Source organism: Teleopsis dalmanni, chromosome 1, assembly GCF_002237135.1.
Source record: "Teleopsis dalmanni isolate 2A chromosome 1, ASM223713v2, whole genome shotgun sequence".
NCBI lineage: Eukaryota > Metazoa > Arthropoda > Insecta > Diptera > Diopsidae > Teleopsis > Teleopsis dalmanni.
In genome coordinates, this window is record NC_051846.1 from 84572110 (window position 1) to 84582918 (window position 10809).

Here is a 10809-nt window from a genome sequence, read left to right on the forward strand (position 1 = left end):
TACTAGATGTATTTGCATTTGTCTTCAAAGATAAACGCCCCAGTCCCTCATACCCCAAACAATGAAGTTTTTGATTCTTCATTAAATCTATTCTGTATTCTGGACAACACTCTTATTCTTTACATGGTTTTTTGCAATGCTCAAACATTTTTTGCAATGACTTTCATTTTCGGTAGAGATTTTGCAAGTTTATCTTAATAAAGTTCAATCCCACTAAGTGAAATACTTGGAGTTACGTTTCGGTAGCAGGCTTACTTGGAGAAACTGTACCCAATTCAAACATTTGCAAATCACTACCAGGACGAAAATATTCGATCAATTACTTGATCAAATTTCTCAATTAAGTTTGAAGAACAATATTGTGTTACACAGAGTTAATATTTAGCTAGTGTGGACATAAGCTATACGACTTTGGGGCACTGCAAGTATCCTTAATATACAAAAAACATACAACAAAACTGCTAATCAAGAAGATCAAGAAATTTATTTATCAAACTTTAATGGAATGCATCAGCTTCTCTGTTAAACTTTACTAAGCAGCTTCTCTGTTAAACTGGCTATCATAGATAAGGGTAGATTTTAAAAATTACAGCTTGAATACTGCAAGTATCACTGCAGATTTTTCTTGTCACTGGTATATGAGATCCCATTAAGAGAAACATAATCTTTGTGAAAATCAACTAATTCTCTAACTGTTCCTATTTTAAATAATTTTTTTATTGTTAATTAAAAACAAATTGCAAAAGGAGAGAAAGCTATTATATATGGTATTTATATAGATACTTAGTCGGTATCATCTCAAACTGTGATGGAAAATAAATGTTCAGTGTTTCCAATTGCGATTTTTTGTATAACACTGAAACTTATCCTATTTTAACATTGGTAACTCTCGTCCTGCAAAACATGATGATCATGGTGATCTTGAACAAATCTCTCTCACTTCCGCGATCACCATAACAAACTTATGGTCAATTGTTATTCTTGTTGCGACAGTTGTTGCCCACATAACATTTCAACAACTTACAGATGAAAATGATTTTTCATCAAGGTACTGTTCTGATATTGATTTTTATTTTAGGCATTCGTAACTCAGGTATTCGTCAAGATCTTTCAGTAACCATCTGTTTAAAGTTCTCTTCAGATAATTTGTGATGCTTACTCACTAACATCAATCACATTGTAGAAAAATATCGAAGGTGAACTAAATACTTAAGATTAGTTTTACTGTTCTATGTTTTGCAACGATCGATTTTTAGTCATTAATATTTAGTATTAAGTGTGTCTGTTGTTTGTGAAATCTAGAAATATTTCGTAACTTTAAGGATACATGAAAATATACTTTACTTGAAAACTCTCTTAAATAAATAACACTATGAATTTAAGTTACAATTTAATTTATCACTTATTTTATGATCTTGAAGGCATTTTAAATGTTTATTAGTCTTAATGTTTTAATCAATAATTCAATTAGTCTTATAGGTATTTATACATCGTGAAATAAAGAAATATTAATTAAATGTTCTTATTCTTGGTTTATTTTAAGATACAATAGTTATCGAAAATCAACATTAGACTTAAATTCATAAACTGATTTTAAATACATATTATATTTTCATATTTATGCACTTAAAATATGAACCCAAATGAAACTAAGTTCCAATTCGTACAGTGCAACTTGAATTTAATACTTCTCTTATCTTATTAAAATCAACATTAAACTATTACTATATAGGATCAAATATTTTAGTTTTCAAAATAATTATTTTGAATCAAATTCATTAAAATTTAAACTCTAATTCGGCATGTAATTAGAAAATTAATTTCATATTTGTAATCTATGTTATTCTAAGCCATCTCTAGTTTTTAGTCATATCAAATGCTTCCTTTCGTAATTAAAAGAGAAGAAGCAGAAAAGCTTTTATTCAAAGTATTGTGCTCTATTGAAGTGACCCATGATGAGTTCAATAAGAATTCTCACAGGATACTTAAATCAGCAAGGATATGTACGTACGATTGCTTCTATACAAATGTGCATAATTAAAAATTTGCACACGCATTGTCGGTTTAAATTGAAAATTTATCTTCTTACTAATTGTGCCACAAACGCCATTTGACCGACTAAACGAGCAACCAACCATATAAACTAACGCCTTCTCGCTTTCCTAGCTTTCCTAGGGGAGTTACGTTAAGCAACACTCAGGCTTCCGTTTCCGTATTTCTGATTTTCCGCTTCCATACTTCTTCACTTAAACAACTTACAATTGCTTCTGTTGCTGCTATTGCTGTTGCTGCTATTGCTGTTGCTGTTATTCTTGTTGTTGTTATGTTAGCAGTTGCTGTGTTTACTATTGTTGTTGGTTTTGTTGTTGTTGTTGTTGTTGTTGGTCTATTGGAATGCGCATACATTAAATGCAACTATAGCAAAATTATAATTAAATGCGAAGATGAAGTGTTCAGCATAAGGAAGCAGAGCAAAGGATAACAAAACAAAGGATGAATACTACTCTATGACCATAATGTATGCAAGTTAAGTGCAAAATATTCTGCATAATCTGTTGAGATGTAAAGGAATAGAAAGAGCACTGAGGAAAAAGTGAACGGCGTGCAAGCAATAACTTTATGAAGAAGTAGCTAATATTTAGAATGACGGCATACTTACTGGCGCCACATATGTAATAATGTTGCTATTATCCTTTTCGGAGTGTGGAGTGCAGAGTGCAATACATCTTACTTTCATATTTGTTCTAAAGCAAGTAGTCTTGTATCCTAATCAGACACTTGCCATGGCCAATGCAATTTCTAAAAAGTGCAAATTGATAAACAATAAAAAATTATGAGAAGTTGCTATGGCTCTAAGCTACAAAAACAAATTAGGATATTAAGTCTAATGTATGCATCCCGATATTGGTAGTATTTTTATCATAACGAATAAAAATGAGTTTGCTTATTTGAGTGAAATATATAAATTTAACTTTTATTAATGCGTTTGCAGGACATTTGCCCCGTAATTCGTTATATACCCGAGCACTTATATGTGATGCAAGTCTGACATTGTGACGCTGATATTTTGTTGTCAGCATTTCTGCTGCAGTGTGGGACGACATCCTTTATAATTCTGATATGTTTGCAGATATGTGCAGTTGGAAAATTATGGTATGTTGCACTTGCACATAATAATTCAAACTACTGTCCCATAAGTTGAACTGACTGACGGTCGAATGGGAATGAGAACGGGAACGGGAACGGGCTGAAGAAACTGCAAGTGTGCATTTCAGGATTCATAGTGAAGAGACTAAATGCAATTTAAATTGCATTTGCAACATTTTATATATGCGAGTACACTTGGCAGCGAGCTTACATGCATTTTCATTACTCATCGAGCTGCATCAGGTCGGCGTGTATTTGTGGGAGTTGCATCATTCGTTGTTACCCAATTATGAAAACTAACAATGTGTGTTGCCAATTTTGAGGTAAATGTTGTCATGTCACAAACACACTGCAAGCAATGTTCTGTACTAGAACTGAGGTGTTTTTTCAGTGTATACAATAACATTTGTGATTTATTGTTCGAAAGGACTTTAATGACATTTTAATTTGTAAGTTTATAAATTGAAACTGTATTAATTTCGAATTATTACAAAATTTTATTTTTTAGAGAATATCTACAATTTGAAAACTTTTTGGAAGCTTTTTCAATATCATGCCATTTCTAGACAAGACAAAAATGTCTTTATTTGCATTGTTCCCTAAAATCTGTAACCATTTTATAGACTACCAACTATTGAGAGTAGTAGTTTCTCAAGATATGTAGATTGCAAACCAACGAATCAGATTTTAGGGATCCCTAGAGGTCCATATATTCTTAATTAGACTGTTTAACTATATATCAATAATTTTCTCACATACTAACAGAATAAATTTTTCTTTTTGTTATTTGTATTATATATTTTAGATTGTATTTTTCTTGCAAAAATTGATGGTTTGTATTTAACTCTCAAAATTTTAATGTAATGTAATAATAGTGTTAGTAATGAAGAGGAAGAAAAAAGAGATATAAAACAAAATAAAATGAATAAATAATAATGAAAAAATAAAATAAATTTAAAAGAATTTTGGAAGAATTGTTTCCTTTTAATCTGGAAATCATTGGATTAAGAAGCAGGTGTTACGTTTTCGAATTATGATGCTAATATGATTTTGTTTTGTGTTTTCTGACAGTATAAAGCTATGGCATCAGTAAGTCCAGAACTCCAGAATAATGTGCGAACATTAGGTACGGCTTTGGGTCTGTTGGCTAATGAATGCTGACTCCAAGCTTCAAATTTGGCTGGGCATAAGTTCAATCCCTGGTACTTGCAGTCTCCAAAAAATTATTTTCAAGAAATATTGGCAAAACCACTGATGATGGCTATTTGATGGGCAATTCTCGAAATAGCTGTATGGTCAGCCAAGAATTCAATTAATTGAAATAATAGAAAAAAAGAATTTTTGTTGTTGTAGTTCACTACTCTTCGAGACATCTTTATCAGTATCTTTTGGAATTTCTAGATCGTTGAATGTCATAAAACCAGATGGGTTTTGTTATTAGCTTCAATTAATCGAGTATAAACTTTGTGGTATTATTTCTTTTGAATTTTAGTTTAAATGCGAATGAGTATCTATTACTTGCTATAGAAAAATACTACCAAAATAAGCATATATTTTTTTATATTTGTTTGCATTTAACTTAAGCTATAATTTTGCATAAAATTTAATATGAAAAGGATATTCAGACTTTTTCACTTATTTTTCACAAAAAAATGAAAAACCTGAAGCAGATAATTGAAATGTCTGCTATATTGTAATTTAAAATGTTTATTGTTAAAATTCTCCTTCTTTACCAGCAATCTAAAAAACTTGCGATTCAAGTAACAATTGAACTTCTCCAAATTTTAAAGAATGTAACTGCAATGTTAAACGTACATTTTTTTAAGGATTAAGGATGAAAATGTGAAGTCAATACTCCGAAGAAAAGAAGCAGAAAACCACAAAATGCATTCAAAAAGGCAATTGTGAAACTCTTTCTAAAGTTTGGAAATAAAAACGAATTGACAAAGACGATTAAGAATATTACGCCATTTAAAGATAATTATTGATAATTGTAGCATTATTTGCTATTATTATTTACTTTTTTCTTAAACAAACTGAAAGTAAAACATCTAATCAATATTATATCGGCATTAAATATTACTAAACATATTTTAATAATAAAACTACAAGAGGATTCATATCACATTATTATTATGGTTTATCATAATAATCAGATACTAAGATACTAAAATATTAAGATAAAATAAAGATAAAATACTATTCCAATTGAAAAGTTCAGTTTTTTGGGAATAAAAATGCAGTTTTTGTTGCTGTATATAAAAATACAAGGAAGCAGGAATAAAAACTAAGTTTTTTTAGAATTTCCTTGGAAAAACAAGTAAAAGAGAAACCCTGAGTTTACTGGGAATTCACCAACTTAAATTCTTAAAATTATACTGAAAGTAACATGGGAGTTAAAATAAATTTCTTGCTTTAAAAACTTGAACTCAAATAAACTCAAATAATAATTCAAACGTATGACTTCAAACGTGTGTCCTATCAAAATATGTAACCATTTTAAAGTTGATAGAATTTTAAAAATAATGGATTTCAAACACCAATCAACTAATATCCCATCCTTAATTGCTTATCAAATCATTTAACAAGGGTTTAAGGACCGAATTATTTTAATAAAAAAGCACTCATTTTTATTCTAGTAGTTTTATTGATTAAAGAATTTGTACGCTTAGATAACAAGGGACCCAAAGCTAATCCCACAATTACGGATGTATTCTGCAAAACTCATCGGTATTGGTATGATGACATAAATGAACCATTCACCTTAAATATATGAAAATTCAAAATATTACTGCCAATAAAAACGGAAAGATAACCATAGATAGATAACATTTTACATTTCAATATGTCGATAGACATTTTATGGATTCTTTAAGCTTTGAAAAACTGTATAGCATATTATATTACTAATAAAAGTGTATTACTAATCTTATTAAGTACTACTAGTATTTCTAAGTACAAAGTAATCAAGACAATTATTCGATAAAGTCATTCCTTGTAATTAAGCTTTGGTGTGGTTTCATAAATAATGTCATTTAATGCCATTAAAGTACCCCATTTTTAAGGCACAATTTCATAAAGTCAAAAAAGTCATGCAAAATGTAGTTTCTATCAAGATCAACTGACGAAACCAATTTTCATCATTAATGGAATAAACCTGTATATATAAAAAATAAGAAAATTTGTATACAAGTCACATTATTTTTCCTTTAATTTCAAGTTACATAAATAGATACTTTATTCATATTTTATGGCACATTCAAGAGAATTCAACCAATATTCTTGCATCCAAACATTTGAAACTGAGTAGAATGCGATATAAAAGCAAAAAATAGTTAATGGAGGGTCCGAAGGTTCCTAAGTTTCAGCCACTACTTCCACGAGTTCGATTTCAGCTGGAACTCTTTTACAGTGTAATGCATGGGATCTTCCTTACTCGTTTTTAAAAGGTTGTTTTAGTGGATTCAAGTCTTCCACTTTGATTGTCAATGTTTTCTACCTAACACCAAAAAAATATATATTAACCAATAAATCTATCCCTTTCCAAAATTCTGATTAAGAAACAGTGTCATGAATAGTTGACACTGCTGGACAATGCTGGAGTAATCGAGATCAGATAGCAAAGAGTGAAGGCCAATAACATAAAAGAAAGTACAGAAATTAAGAAAAACGACGAATCATTTTTTATAATAAGGTTGATGAAGGTAATGATGATGGTAATGATGATGATAATGGATTATAACTCGATAAATTGCATCTATAAATTGAAAAGTCTCGATGGAAGCAGTTATCGTATATAATCGCTCCGATTTTGGAAAAAATAGTTAGTGAATATGTCATACAATAATACCTATATAAATTCTAATATCAAGAAATTAAGTGCAATCATTACATATTCAATGTTTCTGTCATATTTGGAGTATGGTAATCAAGATAACATAGAAGAGAATGTCGCAAAAACTGTGGATTCTGATTGCGGGAATAGTGTACGAAATAGTCCACGAAATATCTACTAATGGAGTTGTCTGGAGAAAGATTGTCAAAGAAAGTGATGATCCGTAATGACTGTAAAGTGAAGAATAATAATATGTTTTACTCTTCCTCCTTTCATTTTACATCTTCTTTTCGAATATGTCTAATAAATGGATTACCCATACTAGAAACAAATTATCACAACCTTGAAGTAACCATCAATGCGAATTAAGTTATCATTTTACTCTAATATAAAGCACGTTTGCTCTAACCTTCACATCTCAACTCTCTAATTTCTATTATTAGTCACTTGTATATAAGATTATTGTGTACATACATGTATTGGTGTGAATGGTAGAAAAAATTTTTATATATTTAAATTGCCCATTTTTTTTTCAAGTTCCAGTGTATTTCGTATTCAAATGTGTAAGCGTATTATTTACAACGAGCGCTGCTCATACTGCAGCAAATTGTTGACAACAAGTGGCTTAAACCATGCCGCGCAGCAGCCGGCGCTGCCACGACAACTGCGAAGTCATTATAAATTATAATAAGCTTCGAAAAAAAAAAGAAAAAAATATTACTAAGCAATTTTAACGTTCAGCGCGCACACAAACATACAATCAACAACACGTACGCAGAGATGTATGAAGACATGTGCATAATTGCTTATTCCTACTGACGTGAATACGTTGAATTGACAGAACACAACAACAAAGCGCACAATATAAAAATTTCTATTTGTGTTATTTATTTTTGTTTTTGTTGCCGCCTTCCTTCCTCCCCTGCAATCATTGCTGATGCTCGTCATTATCCTGTGCACAAATCCAATTTGATTATGTTAATACACGTGGAAATGTTTTAGTAATTGCAGCGCCGTAATTGAGTCTGTCTCGAGGTCTGTTCGTCTGTTCGTTTGTTTCACTATTCGCAGCATGTCTGCTTCGGTCTGCCGTCATTTTTGATTGTCATCCAACTCTACTGGCAATAAATAATTTCACATTTTTGTTTGCTCGTTGGAAATGTAGATTTCTATTAATGTGAGATTGTTGGAAAGGATATCTATTCCATATGCAAAAATTACAATTCTGACTCAATGGTATAAATAATATCACATCACATCACAGTTGAGAAAAATATAAAAACAAATTTTTTAAAGCCGATTTCATTTTATCACAAATTTAAATTTGTGGGTTGTACGATATAAAGATTCCGATTTCCTTATTGCCTTTTTAGAAAAATACTGACAATTCATCAAAAATATGAATGACACCATCTTCAAGAAACTCATTTGAACACTCGTGATTACTGTCTACAGCCCATTTTGTCATTTCTACATTCGGGTATCGCTTTTGGATGTGCCCACATATCCTATTTAAATAGAAATAGGCTTGCCGGTAATTAGCTGAGATAGATTAGTTTGGCATCAAGTGATAATATTGAATTTGATTTTTTAAAGTTAAAACAGCAAACGTACCATTATCTGATAATTTATAACCTGAATAGATTTTTTACAGATTTAAATCTTCAAAACTTTAGCTTTAAATATAGCGAGTTTGCTGAGACGGCTTCAGAAGAATGTTTGTATAAAACCTTAACCTTATTGTATTTGCGAAAGCGTCACATTTCGTAATATTGTTGGTTTATTAAGAGAACGAGCTCACAAAGTCTCTAGAATTGCTCTCAGCATCGAGTATTGCTGCACTTGGATTTGCAATTTCTAGCAACTGTAAACGTAAGCGAACCATTTTTTTTTTCAATTCAACATTTATTTACTTCTGCTTCTGAACTTATAGTTGTAACAGAAGGAGGTTTGATGTATACTTATTTTTAATTTAAATTAAAAATATTACTAATTAGATTTAATAAAAATATTAGATAAAAACAAAAAAAAGGTTAAGTTAAATAAATAGTAGGGAAATAATTGTAATTTTGCAAAATCTTATTCGTTTATAATAAATGATCTGATTTTAAGACTATTTACTATATATGTGAATATTGCTTTAGATGATTGCGGATCAATGCAGTTGAAAATGAGAGATTTATTGTCTCTAAAGACTGTAAGTAAGAAACTAAGATGGTGATCTCTTACTGAGGAGTAAATAGGGCACTCAAACATAAAGTGATTCAACGTTTCTTCAGTTTTTAAATTACAAAGTGTACAAAGGTTGTTGATTTCGAGTCTATGAATTTGCCCGTTAATACAAAAACGAGTGCAGTGAGTTGATGACAACCGCAATTGGGCGATAACCTTTGCCATAAAAAATTGCTTACGGTCAAAGAGGTAGCAGGCAGGTTTGTCATCCAGGGCTCTTAATAAATTGCAATTCATGGATTGTGAGTTGGCGGATTTTAGAATGTCTTTGAATTTAAGATATCTATGATAGCGTTCAAGGGCCGTAGTTCGGTTATCAATCCAAGTTGCTGCAGTCGGTGTTTTCCACAAGTTTGTCATATTTACAACTTTAAGAAACTCATTAAATTGTGTAACCCAATTAAATTCACTTGTAGAAGAATTATTTACGTGTAGGTAAATGAGACGAAGGAGACATTGTTTGGGATATCTTGATTGGTCCATTTGGAGAATTCGTATAATGAAATCGATTGCGCGTTTGAAAACTCTATATGAGATTTTTACAAGGCCTAGTTCAAGTCTAAGTTCTGCATTGTTCGTAGCTTGGGGGAGTGCTAACAAACGTTTGTAGTACGTTGATTGAACGATTTCTAGTGATTCACAGTAACGTAGACCCCACACTTCTGATGCGTATAAAAGTGTTACGGATACAGTACAGTCGAAAAGTTTAGCCCGACCTTCCCAAGAATCAGATTTAAATTTACTTATAGTTTGTATTGCCGTACCGAGCGCCATTTTCCCTTTTCTTATGGCAGTTTCTGCTGCACATTTGCCTAATGTGGAGCTTGAGAAATTTACTCCTAAGTATGTGTAGGACTTCACGACAGAAATTTTTTGACATTTGTAAAAGAAATTTTCTGTAAGCGAACCATATCCATATCCATATCCACAAAAAACTATTTTATACACATAATCCACTAAAGCACCGTTCGAATTTCCTCCATTTTAAATAACATTGTTTTTTCCTATTACAAATTAGGTACTATGTCTCCATATTTCTAATTCAAATGCGAAACATTATAATGTTATCATTTGTACTTATTGACATTATATAAAGCTTACAACTACTTTACCTAAGTAAGTGACTAACTTACTTAAATTTACAAAAAAAAAATAATAGTTTTTGACAAATTAGATATAGATTGTGCCAAATTCTAGGCTATTAGCAAAACTATTCAGCATCACATCGTGAAAGAAAAAACAAAAAATTGTTAGTGCTGAAAACGAACGAGTATATGTTCAGGAGTTACTCTCCATTAACGATAAATAGCATTTCACAACTCAAAGCATAATACCTTATAAGTGGGTGTCTAGTTCAGCTGAGCTATTACAACAATAAGAGGATCTATTGTTGGGAGATAACTCATGTCATATTAAATCAATCAAGACACAAATGCTTAAAATAAATGGGAAAGAAATTCTTGACACTATGTCTGGATATATGACAGAACAAAGTAAAGTTGTTTAATTTACATATCCACACTATTATCCGTTATTATTCTCAAACATATTTTTTTTATTCTAAGGCACAAATTTCATTTCGCAGAATATGATAC